We start from the raw sequence: 22,361 nt of genomic DNA on the forward strand, positions 1-22,361 counted from the left end.
ATAGATGGAAGAAAGAAAGAGAGATAGGGAAGTTCTAGAAGAAAAGGAAGAGAATTGCTTACGTGTGTCAGCCGTCTGTCCAATCGGATTGGTAACAGCTATTTGTCACAGTCGTATGTTTTTGCTGTATAACTGGGGTGTTATATTCTGTCTTAAACTGTGATTAAACACAATATACCCACCAAATAAGTTTGCACTCGAACCGGATTATTTAAAGTGACCTAAGATAGCCGTAAACTTGGTTATTTCTAACACAAGATATTTAGAAGGCATTGGTTGAACAATGTCACCTACTTTAACATTTAAATTTGATGTATGGAGGATACTGAATGGGTAACTGGAATACCATTTTACTCCTTCAGTAATAAATACAAGTTGTTGTTGCAAGTAAAGATAGCATGATCTGCAAGTGACTAAAAGGACAGCTTTTATCTGCTTAGTTTAAAAAATAATTTCTTTTAAATAAAAAACTCCAATCCACGAAAGGGATACGCAGCTGATGGCGACGAGGCTGCAAAGACTTGCGATCTGACGCTGTGAGGCGGAGGGCAGCGTAATGGCCCACGGATCCCAGGGAAGACAAGCGGGGCAGAAGCGTGCCTGGGATCATATGGGCCTGATCCTCCAATCATAAAAGAGAATTCCATTTTAATCATTTCTGAAGGGAATCTCAATCATATTTGATGAAATCCCAAAATCAGATTTAATTACAATTTACAGGATTGGAATGCAACTCCCAATTAGCTTCATTCCACCAACCTCACTAAAAATTTAAATTTTTTGATAATTTCCAACATCATTAAAACTCGAATCTGGTCCAATATTTGCAGAAACTCATTTGATGCAGTGTATGTGCACAATTTCCAATAAGAAAATGTTTAAATCATGCACCTGTTTGCATCAACCGTAACATTCCGTACACAATTGCTGGCCAGTCGGTGGGCAAATACTCCAGCTCTGCACCAGCAATCGCTTTTTCATGGGCCGTGTGTATGGCCTATCGATGCGTATGTTGACAGACCGCAAATTTCAGATTTTGTGCATGCAGAAATCCCGAACTGGTGATGGATTTCAAAGGAAGTATGACAGCGTACTCAGAGTACCCCATCACACCCACCGCAAAATCCGGGCCAATATGACTGCGGTATTTACCCACATCTTGCCCACCAAATGTACTGAAAATTCTTGCGCCTGGTAAAAGCAAGCAGATAGCCTACTTCGACTGGCGTAAGAGTTTTAAAACACACAAAGACATAATAAAATAACATTTTATTGTTAAAAATCCTCCCCACTATGCTGTTTATTTTAAACCATAATTAAAAAAACTTTTTTAAAAACCGGAAAATATATAGTTTTTAAAAGACATAAATAACTTTAATTTAAATTAATATTAATTATGTGGTGTATTTTTTCTATTTTGTATTAGTGTTTTGGGAGTTGGGGGGGGGGGCGGGGGGCAGGGGTTTTCCAATCATAATAATGGGAACTCCAACTTAGAGTTCCCATTATTATGAATGAGAAAATACTTTATCTGGATTGGCTGCTCAGAGCCATATGACTGTAGCTCCAGCTCTGTGGACGTCCTGGCGTGCACACACTCCGACGCGCAGTGAGTGAAGGCCTCAGGACCGGGATCACTCGTGGGCGCAGCAAGTTCTGGCCAGTGCACACCTTTTTCCCCTTTTTTAGCTGATCGCCCACGGGAAGCAGTTGACCGGGATTTCTTGGCCAATGCTTCAATTCGATGAGCCCTTGTCAGAACTGGAAACAGTTAGAGATGCAACAGGTGTAAAGCAACTACAGGGGTAGAGAAAGTGGGAAGGAAGGAATGAATAAAAGGGAAGGTTTGTGACAGGACGGAAGGCAGGAGAGATTAAATGATAAAAGGGATAATGGTGCAAGGCAAAAGAGGATGGTAATGGGACAAGTAAAGACAAAAAAGGTGTGAATGGAAATAGCAGAATCAATACCAACAGATGCTGTCCAAAAAAGTGCGAGCAGTAGTTATGAGTTCCTTTGAGCTTCATTAGAACAGTGTAGGCCAAGTACAGAGAGGCCAGAGTGGGAGAGGGCCAGAGAATTGAAATGACAGGCAACCAGAAGCAGATGGTCATGCTTGCGCACTGAATGGAGATGGTCCACAAAGCGATCACCCAATCTGCGCTTGGACTCCCCAATGTCGAGGAAACCGCATGGTGAGCAGCGAATACAGTATACCAATACTAAATTGAAATAAGTACGTAAATCACCTTTTCACCAAGGAGGAGTGTTTTGGGCCCTGAACGGTGGAAGGAAGGAGGCAAAAGGGCAGGTGTTGCATCTCCTATCCTTGCATGGGAAGGTGCCGTGGGAAGGGAGGGGGTGTTGCGGGTGGAGGAAGCGTGTCATGGAGGAACAGTCCCTTCGGAATGCTGAAAGGGGAGGGGAGATGTGTTTGGTGTTGGCATCACACTGGAGGTGGCAGAAATGTGCAAACCAATATGGTGGGTATATTGGGCCCAAGTTTCCGCCCTCTGTAAAAACAGCAACCTCAATAAGGTGCGCCAACTTTCTGGAATATAAAAGGCACCGAAAACTTACCTTGTGATTCTCCGAGCTCCTCAGGACATCTTCGGCCTCGGCGAAGCGCAGCACAAGGGGTCGGGGGCGGAGCCAGGTCCCGGCACTGAAAACAGTGTGCGCGCATGTGCAGTAGCTTCTCGCAGCCCGAAGCACGCCGCCCCTAGCCCTGACCAATTGGGCTCCCCTGGCATTGGAGATCGGGACTCTGGCTTACCTCCCGTTCTGCTACCCCTCCACTCCCTCTCGTTCAGCTCCCCCCCATCCTTTCTTCGCCCCCATCCCACCCCCTCCTCCTCCCCCCTCCCCTGCTGTCAGAAACAGAGAGAGACACTGACAGAGACAGAGACAGAGAGACACTGGAGGGGCCCCGTCCCAGCATGATGTTGGAGGGCTCCCGGTACTGCAGTAGGTGAGTAGAAACTTAATTTTTTATTGATTGATTTTTTTATATTTTTAATTTTAAAATGTTTTTTGAATGATTTATTGGTTGATTTATTGATTTATTTATCATTTATTATTGATGATGACTCTTTATTTGTAAAAGTGAAGTGTAAACTTCCCTTCCTCACCCCCCCCCCCACCCCACCCACCATCTCTCACTCCCTACGCCTGATTTTCTAAGTGTAGGCAAGGTTTTTCTGAGCGTACAAAAATCTATACTTACTCCATTCTAAGTTAGTTTGGAGTAAGTTTTCGCTGCCTAAACTTGCAAAACAGGCGTAAGTGGCTGGTAACGCCCCCTTTTGAAAAAAAAACTGTTCTAAAACAAAACTATTCTAACTCATTAGAATTGGAGCAAACTAAATGCCGAGAATTGCAATTTCTAAGATACTCCATTCTAAACTAGTTGCTCCAAAAAAATAGGAGCAACTCGAGTCGAAACGTGAGCCCAATTGTGTTTACTCGGAGTTTAGGACAGAATATAACACACTAGTTATACAGCAAAAACTAGTTATACAGCAAAAACATATGACTCTGACAAGTAGCTGGCACCGGACCCAATCAGACAGACTCTCTCTCTCCGTTCTTGAACTACCCAAGAGTGTTAGACTCGGGTCAGCATGGATCCACTCTCGAAAGAATGTCTGACTACCTACCCAAGAGTGTTAGACTAGGGTCAGCATGGATCCACTCTCGAAAGAATGGAGTATCTTGGGAGCTCCTCACTCCATGGTCTGCCTAAGGGTGCTTTAACTCTTCCTTTTATTCTCTTTTTAGGGGTGGGCCTGGGGTAAAATATTGACAAGACCATTTAACCTATAGAAGTTCTCCTTAAAACACGGTGCCCAATGGGACGTTGAGTTCTTTGTCTAAACTTGCCGATGAAGATCCTCCCTCAGGAGTGGTCTTCAACCATTACACATCTTTTCTTGTTGGCCAGTCCATTTATCTTTACCCTCTTATCTCATCCGGCCCCGTCCTCTAAAGCTATTGGGCTAGAACCACCACTTTTGTGGTTATCGCCCAAAAATGGGCGCTATTTCCGGCGTGGGCAGTAAAAAAGGGTTTTCAGATCATCGGCTTCTCACCCATTCTCAAAGCACCTAGTCTCCATTTTTGAAAATGGCCGTTACCGCAAGCGATATGAAATGGGCGGTAGCATGAAATTTTTTTGACCTTCTGCCGTAAAGTGTGGCCGTCCTTAACAACGGCATGGCAACGCTCGATTCCTGCAATTCTGGAGGTCAAGGGTCATCATGACATGCGAAGAGGAGACAGAGAGAGAGGGAGCTCAGAGGCACTGAAAGCGTGTGTGGCTGTGGTGTGTGCTTGTCTGCCTGTTGTGAGAGGCACGAGGGAGAGAGGCAAAAAGCCGACTAAGCACCAAGAACATAAGCACCGAGTTTTTGTCCAACAAATAAGATATAACATGGAAGGGATGGAGAAGACCCTGGAGCTGGTAGCCAGGAACACTACTGGCAGAGGGTTCCCAATGGTCCCCGGAGCGCGGCACTGCACCCCAAGATGCCGCACCCCCATTGCCAACCACACGAGAGCCAGCAGCAACATCTTGGCCCCAAGTTTCCACACGCTACAAAACGGGCGCCCCTCCGAGCTGGGCGGCAGTTTTTCGCGCCGAAAACCGCGCCTGAAAAAAAAAAAACGCGATTCTGGAGCGCCCTGCAGCTCCATGGCAGCTTGGCGCGGAGCCTACCACTCGCGCCGATTTTGTAAGTGGGAGGGGGCGGGTACCATTTAAATTAGTTTTTTTCGTGCCGGCAACGCTGCGCGTGCGCGTTGGAGCGTTCGCGCGTGCGCAGTGTGAAGGAAACATTGGCACTTGGCCATTTTTGTAGTTCTTTGTAGCTGTTTAATTTTTGAACATTTTTTAATAAAAGCACATTGCCCTTCCATGATCAGCACTGAGGCTTCTTGCAGCAGTGAGAAGGCTGCAGGAAGCCTCAGAAGTTGAGGCAGCCATTTCCCCCCGCCATCGGGAATGGCTGCCTCAACTTCTGAGGCGTCCTGCAGCTTTCACTGCCTCCTCCCCACCCCCTGCCGTCGGGAACGGCTGTCTCTCCTCCCCTCCCCCCCCCCCCCCCGCTGCGGTCGGTCGGTCGGTCCCTCACTCCCTCCCTCTCCCCCCACCCCCCCACCCCCCCCCCCGCCGTCAGGAACGGCTGCCTCCTCCTCCCTGCCTCCCGCCCCCCGCTGCGGTCGGTCGGGCCCTCCCTCCCTCCCGTTCGCGGGAACGACGCCACACCGCTGAGCTGACTGAACCTGCCTGAAGCACTTTCACACAGGTCGGAAGATGGTTTATTTAATCTTTTCTTTGCTTATAAATGTTTATTCAGGTTGGATTTATTTGTATAATATTTGTATAAGTATAAATAAGGATTTATTGTAGAATTTAATGACTTCCCTTCCGCCCCCCCCTCGTTCTGGATGCCTAATTTGTAACCTGCGCCTGATTTTTTAATGTGTAGACAAGGTTTTTTTCAGTTCTACAAAAATCTTCACTTGCTCCATTCTAAGTTAGTTTGGAGTACGTTTTCACTGTGGAAACTTTGAAATCAGGCGTCAGTGGCCGGACACGCCCCCTTTTGAAGAAAAAATTCTGTTCCAAAGTGGAACTGTTCTACCTGACTAGAACTGCAGAAAAAAAAAGGGGAGAATTGCGATTTCTAAGATAGTCCGTTCTCCACCAGTTGCTCCTAAAAATCAGGAGCAAATCATGTGGAAACTTGGGGCCCTTGCTTCTGGCTCGGAGCACGTTCCCACCTCGGGACCGTCCTCTCCCGTATCAGTCCAAGCAGCGTTTTGGCCGTCACCCCCCCCCCCCCCCAATGAAGCATCGCCTGAGGAGCTCCTCGGCCAGGCAGCTTGGAGTCAAGTGGGGAAAAGGTAGAGGTGGGGAGGAGAAGCAGAGGGTGGGGGGGGCGGGGAAAAGAGGGGGGGAGGGTTGGTTTGTACAGAAATAGAAATGATTTCAGACTAATGTTCGGCTTAAATGTTTTTTATTTAACAAAACCTTGTAGCACATTGGCTCAGGTAGCTGCCCCATTACACAGTGGCGATTCCTTATCAAAGGGTATAATGATACTTAACTTCAATCAACTTAAACTTTAACTGTCACCAAGGTGATGCCCACCATAGGCAGTCCCTCGTATCGAGGATGACTTGCTTCCACGCCAAAAAGCTCACAGGTGTTTCAATGAAGGATCTAATATTCCAGGTCCCGAAATACATCCTGAAGGGTGCAAGATGCCGGTGTGTGGATTTTTTTTTTAACGTGTGGTGGCCATTGCACACCAGTCCCCACACGGGCTTGACAGCGCTAGGTCTTGGTCCAGTGGCAAGGATTAACCAAGACGACGAGAGACCAGCTCTGCTGCACGGACCTAGTGCGCACACATATCGCAGTGTGGGCTGCCCGTGCTGCCCCTGGGCCCACACCTCTTCTGGCCTCAAAGTGCAGTCTAAACTCACTGAGGAATTTTACTCTGCATCCGGCCTTGAAACCCTCACAGACGAGAGATTATGGACGTTCCTATATTGGCAGCTGGACTGTCATCAGTACGGGATTGTGTGAAACACACAGGAACTCTATATTCTCCTCCATGTCACATACACACAGAAAAAAAACATTGGCAAGATTTGCTGCGTCTAATTCTGGCCTTGTCGGAGCTGAGCCACTTGTACCACTTGTTAATGATAGCAAAGCAGGCCATGCTAATGTGTCAGCCTTGTAAATACCACCACCGTTCTTTCAGGCAAAGCAATCATTGATGAGCTCCTGACGCAAGGCTCTTGCAGCTATCATGCCACCATGGACCCTTTCATGCAGTCTACAGGGGGGCGGGGGCATGGCTTCAGCATCAGCCGGATTCTCTGGCCCGATGTCAGTGTCCGCCTCATCATCCTCCTCTTCCTCTCTCTGGTGAGGTAGACTATCAGACGCATCAGGCAATTCTTGTCCCCTCCTGATAGCCAAATTGTGCAGCATGGAGCACGCCACCACGAATTGAGCTACCTGCTCAGGGTGGTATTGGAGCTCGCCTCCTGAGTGGTTCAGGCATCTAAAACGCTGCTTCAGCACTCCAATGGTTTTCTCCACGATATTGCGAGTTGCTCTGTGGCTCTCGTTGTCTCGCCTCTCGGCTTCGGTGTGGGTGTCACGCCGGGGGGGTCATCAGCCAGGTGGCGAGGCCAGATCCTTTGTCACTTTGCGGCTCATTGTTAAACAAGTTAGATACAGTGCTCTCATGCAGGATGTGAGCATAATGGATGCTGCCCGGAAATTGAGAATTCACTGCCAGTATAATTTGTTGGTGGTCGACAATCAGTTGGACATTCAGGGAGTGGAATCCTCGGTGGTTCCTGAAAACGTCAGCATTCTGAAAAGGTGCCCGCATCACGATATGCGTACAGTCTATTGCTCCCTGCACCTTAGGGAAGTTTGCAATTCTGGAGAATCCTAGAGCGCACTCACTCTGTGCCTCCCTGGTCATAAGGAAGCTGATCAAGTCCCTCCTGTGTGCGTACAGGGCTTCAGTGACCTGTCTAATGCAGCAATGTGTGACATGCTGAGAAACTCCACAAATGTCTCCAGCTGTGGCCTGAAAAGAACCCAAGGCGTAGAACGACAGTGCCGCAGTGACTTTGACCTCGACGGACAGTGCAGTACTGATGGTGCTGGCAGACTGCAGATCTGCCTTTATCAGCTGGCATACCTCAATGATAACCTCTTTGTGGAAGCGCAGTCTCTGAAGGCAGATGGTGTCGGGCAAGTCGAGATAAGAATGCTTCTCCTTATACTTGCTGGGGGGCATGTAACGTCTGGTCCTCCTCATCAGTCTGTCACGTCTTACATTGGGCACATGATGCAGTGGAGCGTTCGAGTCTGCTAAATGTAATTGGTCACCAAGAGAGGGTGAGAAAGGACAGATCGAGGAGGAGCGGCCCATAAAAGGGCGCGACTGTCGAGGAGGAAGCCAGCGGGAGATCGAGGAGGAGCGGCCCATAAAAGGGCGTGACCGTCGAGGAGGCCAGCGGGAGATCGAGGAGCTGCGCATGGATTCACTCTGGAGCATCCACGAAGCTGAGGATGTCTGAATAGCACGTTTAGTGAGTTGGTCACACCGCAGGCAAAGGTTACTCAGGCAGATAAGGAATGGGTGATCATCAGGCAGAGCAGTGAAGGAAGGTAGTGCAGAGGTCCCCTGCGGTCATCCCCCTCCAAAACAGATACACCATTTTGGGTACTGTTGGGGGGGGGGGGGGGGGCGACTCATCAGGGGAAGGCAGCAGCAGCCAAGTTCATGGCACCATGGGTGGCTCTGCTGCACAGGAGAGCAGGAAAAAGAGTGGGAGACCTATCGTGGTCGGGGATTCTGTTGTAAGGGGAATAGGTAGGTGTTCTGCGGCCGCAATCGAGGCTCCAGGATGGTATGTTGCCTCCCTGGTGCAAGGGTCACGAATGTCTCGGAGCGGCTGCGGGACATTTTGGAGGGGGAGGGCGAACAGCCAGGTGTCGTGGTGCATTTAGGTACCAACGATATAGGCAAAAAATGGGATGAGGTCCTACAAGCTGAATTTAGGTAGTTAGGAGTTAAATTAAAAAGCAGGACCTCAAAGGTAGTAATCTCAGGATAGTGATAGTCAGAGTAGGAATTGCGGGATAGCTAAGATGAATACGTGGCTTGAATGGTGCAGGAAGGAGGGATTCAAATTCCTGGGACATTGGAACCGGTTCTCGGGAAGGTGGGACCAGTACAAACCAGTCGGTCTGCACCTGGGCAGGACCGGAACCAATGTCCTAGGGGGAGTGTTTGCTAGTGCTGTTGGGGAGGGGTTAAACGAATATGGCAGAAGGATGGGAACCTCTGCAGGGAGACAGGGGGAAGTAAAATGGGGGCAGAAGCAAAAGATAGAAAGAAGAAAAGTAAAAGTGGAGGGCAGAGAAACCCAAGGCAAAAATCAAAAAGGGCCACATTACAACAAAAGTCTAAAGAGACAAAGTGTGTTAAAAAGACAAGCCTGAAGGCTCTGTGCCTCAATGCGAGGGGTATTCGTAAGAAGGTGGACGAATTAACTGTGCAGGCAGCTATTAACGATTATGATATAATTGGGATTTCGGAGACATGGCTCCAGGGTGACCACGGCTGGGAACTCAACATCTAGGGGTATTCAACATTCAGGAAGGATAGACAGAAAGGAAAAGGAGGTGGGGTTGCATTGCTGGTTAGAGAAGAAATTAACGCAATAGTAAGGAAGGACATCAGCTTGGATGATGTGGAATCTGTACAGGTAGAGCTGCGTAATACCAAAGGACAGAAAACGCTCGTGGGAGTTGTGTACAGACCACCAAACAGTAGTAGTGAGGTTGGGGACAGCATCAAACAAGAAATTAGGGATGTGTGCAATAAAAGGTACAGCAGTTATCATGGGCGACTTTAATCTACTTATAGATTGGGCTAACCAAATTGGTAGCAGTATGGTGGAAGAGGATTTCCTGGAGTGCATTAGGGATGGTTTTCTAGATCAATATGTCGAGGAACCAACTAGAGGGCTGGCCATCCTAGCCTGGGTGATGTGGAACAAGAAAGGACTAATTAGCAATCTTGTCGTGCGAGGCACCTTGAGAAACAGTGACCATAATATGGTAAAATTCTTTATTAAGATGGAGAGTGACACAGTTAATTCAGAGACTAGGGTCCTGAACTTAAGGAAAGGTAACTTCGATGGTATGAGACATGAATTGGCTAGAATAGACCGCCGAATGATACTTAAAGGGTTGACGGTGGATCGGCAATGGCAAACATTTAAAGAGCACATGGATGAACTTCAACAATTGTACATCCCTGCCTGGAGTAAAAATAAAACGGGGAAGGTGGCTCAGCCGTGGCTAACAAGGGAAATTAGAGATAGTGTTAAATCCAAGGAAGAGCCATATAAATTGGCCAGAAAAAGGAGCAAACCTGAGGACGAGGAGAAATTTAGAATTCAGTAGAGGACAAAGGGTTTAATTAGGAGACGGAAAATAGAGTATGACAGGAAGCTTGCTGAGAACATAAAAACTGACTGCAGAAGCTTCCATTGATATGTGAAGAGAAAAAGATTAATGAAGACAAACGTAGGTCCCTTGCAGTCAGAATCAGATGAATTTAAAATGGAGAACAAAGAAATGGCAGAGCAATTGAACAAGTACTTTGGTTCTGTCTTCACGAAGGAAGATACAAATAACCTTCCGGAAATACTAGGAGACCGAGGGTCTTGCGAGGAGGAACTGAAGGAAATCCTTATTAGTCAGGAAATTGTGTTCGGGAAATTGATGGGATTGAAGGCCGATAAATCCTTAGGGCCTGATAGTCTGCATCCCAGAGTACTTAAGGAAGTGGCCCTAGAAATAGTGGATGCATTGGTGATCATTTTCCAACAGTCTATCAACTCTGGATCAGTTCCTATAGACTGGAGGATAGCTAATGTAACACCACTTTTTAAAAAAGGAGGGAGAGAAAACGGGCCTGACATCAGTAGTGGGGAAAATGTTGGAATCAATTATTAAAAATGAAATAGCAGCATATTTGGAAAGCAGTGACAGGATCGGCGCAAGTCAGCATGGATTTATGAAAGGGAAATCCTGCTTGACAAATCTTCTAGAATTTTTTGAGGATGTAACTAATAGAGTGGATAAGGGAGAACCAGTGGATGTGATGTATTTGGACTTTCAAAAGGCTTTTGACAAGGTCACACACAAGAGATTGGAGTGCAAAATTAAAGCACATGGTATTGGGGGTAATGTATTGACGTGGATAGAGAACTGGTTGGCAGACAGTCACGATAAACGGATCCTTTTCAGAATGGCAGGCAGTGACTAGTGGGGTGCCGCAGAGCTCAGTGCTGGGACCACAGCTATTTACAATATACATCAATGATTTAGATGAAGGAATTGAGAGTAATATCTCCAAATTTGCAGATGACACTAAGCTAGGTGGTGGTGTGAGCTGTGAGGAGGATGCTAAGAGGCTGTAGGGTAACTTGGACAGGTTAGGGGAGTGGGCAAATGCATGGCAGATGCAGTATAATGTGGATAAATGTGAGGTTATCCACTTTGGTGGCAAAAACACAAAGGCAGAATATTATCTGAATGGCGGCAGATTAGGAAAAGGGGAGGTGCAACGAGACCTGGGTGTCATGGTACATCACTGATTGAAGGTTGGCATGCAGGTACAGCAGGCGGTGAAGGCGGCAAATGGCATGTTGGCCTTCATAGCTGGGGGATTTGAGTACAGAAGCATGGAGGTCTTGCTGCAGCTGTAAAGGGCCTTAGTGAGGCCTCACCTGGAATATTGTGTCCAGTTTTGGTCTCCTAATTGGACATTCTTGCTATTGAGGGAGTGCAGCAAAGGTTCACCAGACTGATTCCCGGGATGGCAGGACTGACATATGAGGAGAGACTGGATCGACTGGGCCTGTATTCACTGGAGTTTAGAAGAATGAGAGGGGATCTCATAGAAACATATAAAATTCTGACGGGACTGGACATGTTAGATGCAGGAAGAATGTTCCCGATGTTGGGGGAGTCCAGAACCAGGAGACACAGTCTAAGGATAAGGGATAAGCCATTTAGGACTGAGATGAGGAGAAACTTCTTCACTCAGAGAGTTGATAACCTGTGGAATTCCCTGCTGCAGAGAGTTGTTGATGCCAGTTCACTGGATATATTCAAGAGGGAGTTGGATATGGCCCTTACGGCTAAAGGGATCAAGGGGTATGGAGAGAAAGCAGGAAAGGGGTACTGAGGCTCGAAGGGCCGAATGGCCGACTCCTGCACCTATTTTTCTATATTTCTATGACAGGCCCCATTGCAGTAGCTCTCTTTTCCACCGATTGGTCACAAACAAAGAATGTTCCGACGAAGACAGCTCTTCAATTCCAATAGGTCACTGTATGGTCAAGATGTTTTCAGAGATGTTCATATCAACTCCAACGACCTGCAGAATACATCCGAACTCCGTCGAGGTTGAAGCACAGCAGCCTTTTAAAGGATGCGACTTGTGATCTAGAACATGGCGTCCATAACTCTATGATTAGTTCCGGTTAGTTCCACTTTTTCTGGGCGTTTTTTTGGGCGAGCGCTATTGTGGGCGATATGTGTGCGAGGTGGTGAAATTGATGCTGGGTGATCTCATGGCCGCTAGTTTGGATAAATATGCTCTTTACGACAAAAAAAAAGTGGATGGCCGTTAATATTGAATTTCGGCATTAAATCAGTGAGGAAAGTAACGCTGGGCGATATTATGGGCATTTATTTCGCCCATTCTGATGATTCCGCAGGCGGTAATATTTTTTCCCCGCGTTAAGCACGTGGGGAAAGTAACGCTCGCCGATAAGGTTCCTAAAAATGCCTGTCAGTTTCCATTTTGTGCCAAAATGGGCGATATATCGGTGTTATACGTCATTTCAGCGGTAAAATGGGCGTTAAGTGGGCTTTAAGCATGCAACAGTCGCCCATACACCAAGCTTAGCCTTCAGACGCCTTCAATCAGAGGCCACATTATTCGTGACTGCTCATTATCAGTTGTTTATTTTCATGCAGCTGGTGCGTACACTAACTATTTCATTTCATAATTAGACTGTTGTACCATGAAATGAATCATTAAATTATATTCTATAACACACTGGTTAACTTATGCATCTTAGCAAGCAATTCTGTTAAACAAACTCCAATTCCTAATTTCGCATTATATGGTTATTAGCAATAATAATAACCATATTCTTGTTGGGAATGGTAAAATAGTGGTAATGTTACTGAACGAGTAATCCAGAGGCCTGGACTAATGATCCAGAGACTCAAGTTCAAATCCCACCACGGCAGCTGGGGAATTTAAATTCAGCTAATTAAATAAATCTGGAATTAAAAACGAGTGAAACCATGAAACTAAGTTTGTCGTAAAAACCCATCTGGTTCACTAATCTGCAGTCCTTATTGGGTATGGCCTATACGTGACTCCAGACCCACAGCAGTGTGGTTAACTCTTAACTGCCCTCTGAAATGGCCTAGCAAGCCACTCAGTTGTACATAACTGCTACAAAAAAATAAGAATAATAAAACTGGATGGACCTACCGACACGACAACAGCACATCCAGTCGCCCCTACAAAGTCCTCCTCGCCAACATCTGGGGACTTGTACCAAAGTTAGGAGAGCTTGAGCCTGAGCCAAGCAACAACCTGACATCGTCATACTCAGAATCATACTTTTCAGCCACCATCCCAGAGTATGCCCTGTCCCACCAGCAGGACAGATCCACTAGGGATGGCAATACGGTGGTATACGATCGGGAGGGAGTCCTCAACATCGACTCCGGAGCCCATCATGGCACTCTGGGAACTTCAATGTCCATCACCAAGAATGGCTGGGTAGCACCACTACTGACTGAGCTAGCCAAGTCCTGAAGGACATAGCAGCCAGACTGGGCCTGTGACAAGTGGAAAGAGAACCCACACGAGAGAAAACCTACTTGTGCTCGTCCTCACCAATCTACCTGTTGCAGATGCATCTGTCCATGGCAGCATTGGTAGCAGTGACCACCACACAATCATTGTGGAGACTAAGTCCCGTCATCAACTGAGGACACCTTCCATCGTGCTGTTTGGCACTACCACCGTGCTAAATCGGACAAATTCACAACAGATCTTGCAGCTCAAAACTGGGTAAATGGGCCATCAGCAGCAGCAGAATTGTATTCCAACACCAATGGTAACCTCATGGCCCAGCATATCCCTCACTCTACCATCATCATCAAACCAGGGAACCTGGTTCAATGAGGAATGTAGAAGAGCATGGCAGGAGCAGCACCAAGTGTACCTAAAAAATTAGGTGTCAACCTGAGGAAGCTTCAACACACGTCTACTTGCATGCCATAAACAGGGCTAAGTGATCCCACAATCAACAGATCAGATTAAAGCTCTGCAGTCCTGCCACATCCAGTCGTAAATGGCGGACCATTAAACAACTAACGGGAGGTGGTGCCTCCATGAATATCACCATCCTCAATGATGGCAGAGCCCAGCATGTGAGTGCAAAAGACAAGGCTGAAGCATTTACATAGAAACAGAAAATAGGTGCAGGAGCAGGCCATTCGGCCCTACGATATATGGCTGATCATGCAACTTCAGTACCCCACTCCTGCCTTCTCTCCATACCCACTGATCCCTTTAGCCATAAGGACCATACCTGACTCCCTTTTGAATATATCCAACAAACTGAACTCACAACTTTCTGTGGTAGAGAATTCGATAGATTCACAATTCTCTGGGTGAAAAAGTTTGTCCTCATAGAAACATAGAAAATAGATGCAGGAGTAGGCTATTCGGCCCTTCGAGCTTGCACCGTCATTCAATAAGGTCATGGCTGATCATTCCTTCAGTACCCCTTTCTTGCTTTCTCTCCATACCCCTTGATCCCCTTAGCCCTAAGGGCCATACCCAACTCCCTCTTGAATATATCCAGTGAACTGGCATCAACAACTCTCTGCGGCAGGAAATTCCACAGGTTAACAACTCTGAGTGAAGAAGTTTCTCCTTATCTCAGTCCTAAATGGCCTAACCCTTATCCTAAGACTATGTCCCCTGGTTCTGGACTTCCCCAACATCGGGAACATTCTTCCCGCATCTATCCTGTCCAGTCCTGTCAGAATCTTATATGCTTCTATGAGATCCCCTCTCATCCTTCTAAACTCCAGTGAATAAAGGCCCAGTTGATCCAGTCTCTCCTCATATGACAGCCCAGCCATCCCTGGAATCAGTCTGGTGAACCTTCGCTGCACTCCCTCAATAGCAAGAATGTCCTTCCACAGACTAGAAGACCAAAACTGAACTCAATATTCCAGGTGAGGCCTCACTAAGACCCTGTACAGCTGCATTAAGACCTCCCTGCTTCTATATTCAAATCCTCTAGCTATGAAGGCCAACATACCATTTGCCTTCTTTACCACCTGCTGTACTTGCATGCCCACTTTCAGTGACTGATGAACCATGACACCCAGGTCTTGTTGCACCTCCCCTTTTCCTAGTCTGCCGCCATTCAGATAATATTCTGCCTTCGTGTTTTTGCCACCAAAATGGATAACCTCTCATTTATCCACATTATACTACATCTGCCATGTATTTGCCACTCACCTAACCTGTCCAAGTCATCCTGCAGCCTCTTAGCATCCTCCTCACAGTTCACACCGCCACCCGGTTTAGTGTCATCTGCAAACTTGGAGATATTACACTCAATTCCTTCATCTAAATCGTTAATGTATATTGTAAAGAGCTGGGATCCCAGCACTGAGCCCTGCGGCACTCCACTCGTCACTGCCTGCCATTCTGAAAAGGACCCATTTATCTTGACTCTCTGCTTCCTGTCTGCCAACCAGTTCCCTATCCACGTCAGTATATTACCCCCAATACCACGTGCTTTGATTTTGCACACCAATCTCTTGTGCGGGACCTTGTCAAAAGCCTTTTGAAAGTCCAAATACACCACGCATCCACTGGTTCTCCCTTGTCCACTCTGCTAGTTACATCCTCAAAAAATTCCAGAAGATTCATCAAGCATGATTTCCCCTTCATAAATCCATGCTGACTTGGTCCGATCCTGTCACTGCTTTCCTATATGGCTTACCCCTTATCCTTAGACTCTGACCCTTGGTTCTGGACTTCCCTATCATTAGGAACATTCTTCTTGCATCTAACCTGTCCAATCCCGTCAGAATTTTATATGCTTCTTTGAGATCCCCTCTCAATCTTCTAAATGCCAATGAATATAAGCCTAGTCGATCCAGTCTTTCTTCATATGTCAGTCCTGCCATCCCGGGAAACAGTCTGGTGAACCTTCGTTGCACTCCCTCAATAGCAAGAATGTCCTTCCTCAGATTAGGAGACCAAAACTGCACACAATACTCAAGGTGTGGTCTCACTAAGGCCCTGTGCAACTGCAGCAAGACCTCCCTGCTCCTATACTCAAATCCTCTCGCTATGAAGGCCAACATGCCATTTGCTTTCTTAATTGCCTGCTCTACCTGTATGCCTACTTTCAATGACTGATGTACCATGACACCCAGGTCTCGTTGCACCTCCTCTTTTCCTAATCTGTCACCATTCAGATAATAATCTGCCTTCCTGTTTTTGCCACCAAAGTGGATAAACTCACACTTATCCCCATTATACTGCATCTGCCATGCACTTGCCCACTCACTTAACCTATCCAAGTCACCCTGCAGACTCTTAGCATCCACCTCGCAGCTCATACTGTCACCCAGCTTAATGTCATCTGCAAACTTGGAGATATTACATTCAATTCCTTTGTCTAAAACATTAATGTATATTGTAAATAGCTGGGATCCCAGCACTGAGCCTTGCGGTACCCCACGAGTCACTGCCTGCCATTCTGAAAAAGACCAGTTTATTCCCACTCATTGCTTCCTGTCTGCCAACCAGTTCTCTATCCACATCAATACATTACCCCCAATTCCATGTGCCTTAATTTTGCACACTAATTTCTTGTGTGGGACCTTGTTAAAAGCCTTTTGAAAGTCCAAATACACCACATCCACTGGTTCTCCCGTATCCACTCTACTAGTTACATCCTCAAAAATTTCACAAATCCATGCTGACTTAGACCGATCCGGTCACTGCTTTCAAAATGCGCTACTATTACATCTTTAATAATTGATTCCAGCATTTTCCCCACTACCAATGTCAGGCTAACCGATCTATAATTACAGGTTTTCTCTCTCCCTCCTTTTTGAAAAAGTGGGGTTACATTCGCTACCCTCCAATCCATAGGAACTGATCGAGAGTCCATCTTCAGCCAGAAGTGCCGAGTGCATGATCCATATCGGCCTCCTCCTGACGTCCCCACCATCACATAAGCCAGTCTTATTTGATTCACTCTCCGTGATATCAAGAAACGGCTGAGTGCACTGGATACAGCAAAGGCTATGGGCCCCAACAACATCCTGATGGTTGGGCTGAAGACTTGAGCACCAGAACTAGCCACGCATCTGGCCAAGCTGTTTCAATACAGCTACAACACTGGCATCTCTCCGACAGCGTGGAAAACTGCCCAGGTATGTCCTGTCCACAAAAACCAGGACAAATCCAATCCGGCCAAATACCGCCACATCTGCCTACTCTCAATCATCAGCAAAGTGATGGAAGATGTCATCGACAGTGCTATCAAGCGGCACTTACTCACCAATAACCTGCACACCGATGTCCAGTTTGGGTTCCGCCAGGACTACTCGGCGCCAGACCTCATTACAGCCTTGGTCCAAACATGGACAAAAGAGCTGAATTCCAGAGGTGAGGTGAGAGTGACTGCCCTCGATATCAAGGCAGCATTTGACCGATTGTAGCATAAAGGAGTCCTAGTAAAACTAAAGTCAATGGGAATCAGTGGGAAATCTCTCCACTGGCAGGAGTCATACCGAGCACAAAGGAAGATGGCTGTGGTGGTTGCAGGTCAATCATCACAGCACCAGGACATCGCTGCAGGAGTTCCTCAGGGTAGTGTCCCAGGCTCAACCATCTTCATCTGCTTCATCAATGACCTTCACTCCATCATAAGGTCAGACGTTCGTTGATGATTGCAGTGTTCAGTGCCATTCACAACTCCTCAGATAATGGAGCAGTCCATGCCTGCATGCAGCAAGACCTGGATCACATTCAGGCTTGGGCTAATAAGTGGCAAGCAACTTTTACACCACACAAGTGCCAGGCAATGGCCATCTCCAACATGAGAGTCTAACCACCGCCCCTTGACATTCAACGGCATTGCCATCGCCGAATCCCCCACCTTCAACATCCTGGGGGTCACCATTGACCAGAAACTAAACTGGACCCCGCCACATAAATACTATGCCAACAAGAGCAGATCAGAGGCTGGGTATTCTGCGGCAAGTGTCTCACCTCCTGACTCCCCAAAGCCTTTCCACCATCTACAAGGCACAATTCATGAGTGTGATGGAATGCTCTCCACTTGCCTGGATGAGTGCAACTTCAACAACACTCAAGAAACCCGACATCATCCAGGACAAAGCAGCCCACTTGAATGGCCATCCACCACCTTAAACATTCACTCCCTCCATCATCGGCATACCGTAGTTCCAGTGTGTACCATCTATAAGATGCACTGCAGCAACTTGCCAAGGCTTCTTCGGCAGCACCTCCCAAACTTGCGACCACTACCATCTAGAAGGACAAGGTTAGCAGGCACATGGAAACACCACCACCTCCACGTTCCCCTCCAAGTCACACAGCATCCTGACTTGGTAGTATATCACTTCATCGTCGCTGGGTCAAATTCCTGGAACTTCCTCCCCAACAGCACTGTGGGAGTACATTCATCATATGGACTGCAGCAGTTCAAGTCAGCGGCTCATCACCATCTTCTCAAGGGCAATTAAGGATGGGCAATAAATTCTGGCCTCATCAGCAATGCCCATATTCCATGAACGAATAAAAAAAAAATAATGGAAGAAACATCAGTTGGGCCTCGATTGGCCAAATTAAAAATGTTAAACAAAGTCAAAACCGCAACTTACACAGCTCAGCCTGACAAGGCCGAGGTCATGTTATGGGCCCCTATGTGGGTTATTATGCATCCTCTAATCTACCTAAATAAAAACACTGTCTCAATTCTTCTTTTTCCTAGGAAAATGAAACTTACACAGTTCCAATAAATCACAACTTATACATTAACCCCTTACTTGTCTCGAGCAGAAACTTACAATCATTTAAACACAGAATTATTTGCATCACAGTTTCATTCACATAACCATATATTTTTAGGTATCCCTAAGTTCTAACAGTATTGAGACTCTGGGAGAGAGGGGAAGGGGTGACAGCAGAAGTACACGAAATGGGACAGGAAAAAGTCAAGGTGGAGGGGAATCATCAGTTGAAAAAAGAAAGCCAAGCAAGGTGGCGGCATCATCAGAACAGATGCGACAGAGACAGAAACACTGGAAGAATAGAAGAGTCCTTACAGTAAGCGGGGTGGGAGGAAGTGCATTCAAGGTAGCTGTGGGAGTCGGTGGGCTTATAGCAGATATTGGTTGACAGCCTATCTCCAGAAATGGAGATTGAGAAGTTGAGCAAGGGAAGGGAAGAGTCAGGAGATGCACCATATGAAGATGAGGGAAGGGTGAAAATTGGAAGCAAAGTTGATGACATTTTCCAGTTCAGGCACGAGCAGGAAACAACAATGATACAGTCATCAATGTACTGGAAAAAATGATGAGGGAGGGGACCCGAGTAGGACTGGAACAAAGAATGTTCCACATATCCCACGTACAAGTTCCCATAGTTAAACCTATTATTTGGAGGAAGTGAGTGGTGTCAAAGGAGAAGTTGTTCAATGCAAGACCAAGTTCAGCCTAGACAGAGGAGGGTTAGGAGACGGTTAGGGCCAGGCAATTGGAAACTAAACAGTTGCAGATGTAGATGGAAAGAAACTGGACAAGGGTAGAAGAAAAAAGTCAAGATAGGAAGAAATCAGTTCTGTGGGGCAAGAACAGGCTGAAATGATGGGTCTACCAAGGTAATCAGTTTGTGGATCTTGGGAAGGAGCTAGGAGCGGGCTGTGCGGGGTTGGGGAACTACGAGGTTGGAGGCAAGATCTCCAGAGGAGATGAAGTCACAGAGTTTGGGAAACAATGGCTTGATTTTTGGTGGTGGGGTCATCGTCCAGAGGAAGTATGAGGAGATATCAGAGAGTTGGCGTTCAGCATCTGCAAGGTAGAGGTCAGTTCAGCAAACAACAACAGCGCCACCCTTGTCAGCAGGTTCAATGACAATGTTAGGGTTGGACCTGAGAGAACAGAGTGCTGCAAGTTCAGAGAGATGTAGGTTAGAATGAGTGAGCGGAGCAGAAAAATTGACACGGCTGATGTCACGCCGGCAGTTCCTAATGAAAAGATCTCGAGAGGGTAAAAGGCCAGAGGGAGGATTCCAGATGGTCAGGTGGACTGAGAATCCTGAAGCCCAGAGAAAGGGTCTGCTGTGCAGGGAGTGGGGAGGAGAGAGACTCCTGGCCAAAGAAGTGGGTGTGGAGGCGAAGGCAATGGAAGAAGAGCTCACGTCGCGTTGAGCTCGAAATTCATTGAGGTGGGGGCATAAGGGGATGAGAGGCCTTTGCTGAGGACTGATCGTTCGGGGTCAACTCAGAAGATCAGAGGGGATAGCGAAAACAGAGTGAAGGGTGAGATTGGAAGGAAGCATGGGGTCAGAAGAAAATGAAGGGGAAGGAGGATACTGAGGGACGTTGGTATCCAAGAGTTGTTGAAGCATTTTGTCATTTAATCTCTTCTGCATTCCACCCTATCACAGACCTTCCCTTTTGTTCTTTCCTCTCCTCCCCTCCCCTCTTTTCCTCCCTCTGTATTTGCTTAAAACCTGTTACATCTCTAACTTTTTCCAGTTCTGATGAAGGGTCATCAACCTGAAACATTAACTTTGTTTCACTCTCCACAGATGCTGCCTGACCTTCTGAGTATTTCCAGCATTTTCTGTCCTTAAAGGGACTGTTGGAGGCTACCACCAAAAAAGCAGGTTTAAAAACAACTGATCTGAACGTGGCCCCGAGGGGGGCAGGAGTGCTCCATTCGACACCACAGCAGACCCAAACACAACTGCCGGCCCCCAATTCCTCCTCCCGATTGCTCCCCTCGCATCCTCCTAATCACTCCCCTCTCCTCTGGAACTACCCGAAGGCTAGATAAAAACAGATAAAAGACACCGAGTAAGCCAGCTGGAAAAGGGAAGAATAGATGTCAAGACAATTTGTGGCTAAACACAATACAAAATGAAGCAAGAATAAATAATAGATCAGATCATAACATGTGATATTAATACCATACGAACCAATATAATTAATAGAAGGAAAGCTAGTTATAGATTGAGTGGAATGCGTAACTTATACTTCCCAAGTGAAGAGGTAAGCATAGCAGAATGCAAGCAAGTCTGTCTGTTCACTTGGCACAGCAGATGTAGCCAATGTGAGAACATCAAGGTCGAACATGGGAACATGGAAAGAGAGCTAGGTACAGACACACTGGAGCCAGAAGAGATAATTAAGGAAGATACTTCGGAGCTGCCAAGTTCCCAGGGATAGAGGACTGGCCAACTACACAAAAGTATGTGCTGAATGATAAGGTGTTGGGACAAGGCCTGAAGTGTTAGGCTGCAGGAAGAGAAACATCTGACTTGACACTTTGTGAATCAAAGAATGCAGGAACGTGAAAGGTAAAGTTAGTGTGAGAAGGTGGAAAGCAGGAACAGGAATAGATACATCAGTCCATGCTTGAGCGCCACATATACTGAACATAATAGACGATGAAAGAAACATAATTAAGCTAATAAAGGACCAGTATTAATAAGAAGTGGTGCCCTTAGTTGCTCGGGTTTCATGTCAAAATCAGTCATTTGTCGTCAGCAGTGGTCAATATGAGTGACAGCTGCAGACAAAGAAACTGCACAAGCAGGTGTGTTATAATAAAGGTATAAAAGTTAGTGCACCCTCGTAGCCTGCTAACAGCTTGGATGCCTAAAGATGACTACAACTGTAACGCAAAGAATGCTGTGTTTAAAAATCGTTGTTTTGAACTGGAGACGAAATGCCTCCTCAGACTGGCATTAGATGCTTAGAAACACTAATGTATTTGTAGAGAGAAGGAAGCTCTAGACGAAAAGAAGAGAATTGCTCACGTGTGTCAACCGTCTGTCTAATCATGGTTGTATGTTTCTGCTGTATTACTAATGTGTTATATTCCATCTTAAACTCTGATTAAACACAATATACCCACCATATTGGTTTGCAATCGAACTTTATTATTTAAAGTGACTATAAACTTGGCTATTTCTCACAAATTGTCGAGCCAGCCAGGAGTGCAAAAGTGTTACTGTGGTCGAAAAGAGTTGAGGACGGTTTTGGTTGATGAAGATACTCGGCATTGTTATCGGGATGGCAGCTGTGTATTTTAGAGACAAAGTTGCGAACAGTCTCTCGGATAAGTTAGGGGCCCCGAGAGGTAATCGAGATAGTGCAGGGTGACGAGAGAGCGAGAAGAGTTACTGAGATTTGGGGCGAGATAGCATCCTAGATAGTTGCGAAGAAATGTAAAGTTAGGGAAGGATGAAACAGATTGGCTTACGCAGCCCACTTATAAGAACTTAAGAAATAGGAGCAGGAGTAGGCCATACGGCCACTTGAGCCATTCAATAAGATCATGGCTGATCTGATCATGGACTCAGCTCCACTTCCCTGCCCGCTCCCCATAACCCCTTATCGTTTAAGAAACTATC

At 46.6% G+C, this 22,361-nt stretch overlaps 1 protein-coding gene across 7 annotated transcripts in view; it reads right to left on the reverse strand.

Annotated features, from left to right (window-relative positions):
- Positions 1–22,361, reverse strand: part of vti1a (vesicle transport through interaction with t-SNAREs 1A) — a 441,138-nt gene that overhangs the window by 386,193 nt on the left and 32,584 nt on the right. The gene's annotated exons all lie outside the window — the stretch shown is intronic.

The sequence above is a fragment of the Pristiophorus japonicus genome, chromosome 3, assembly GCF_044704955.1.
Source record: "Pristiophorus japonicus isolate sPriJap1 chromosome 3, sPriJap1.hap1, whole genome shotgun sequence".
Lineage (NCBI taxonomy): Eukaryota > Metazoa > Chordata > Chondrichthyes > Pristiophoridae > Pristiophorus > Pristiophorus japonicus.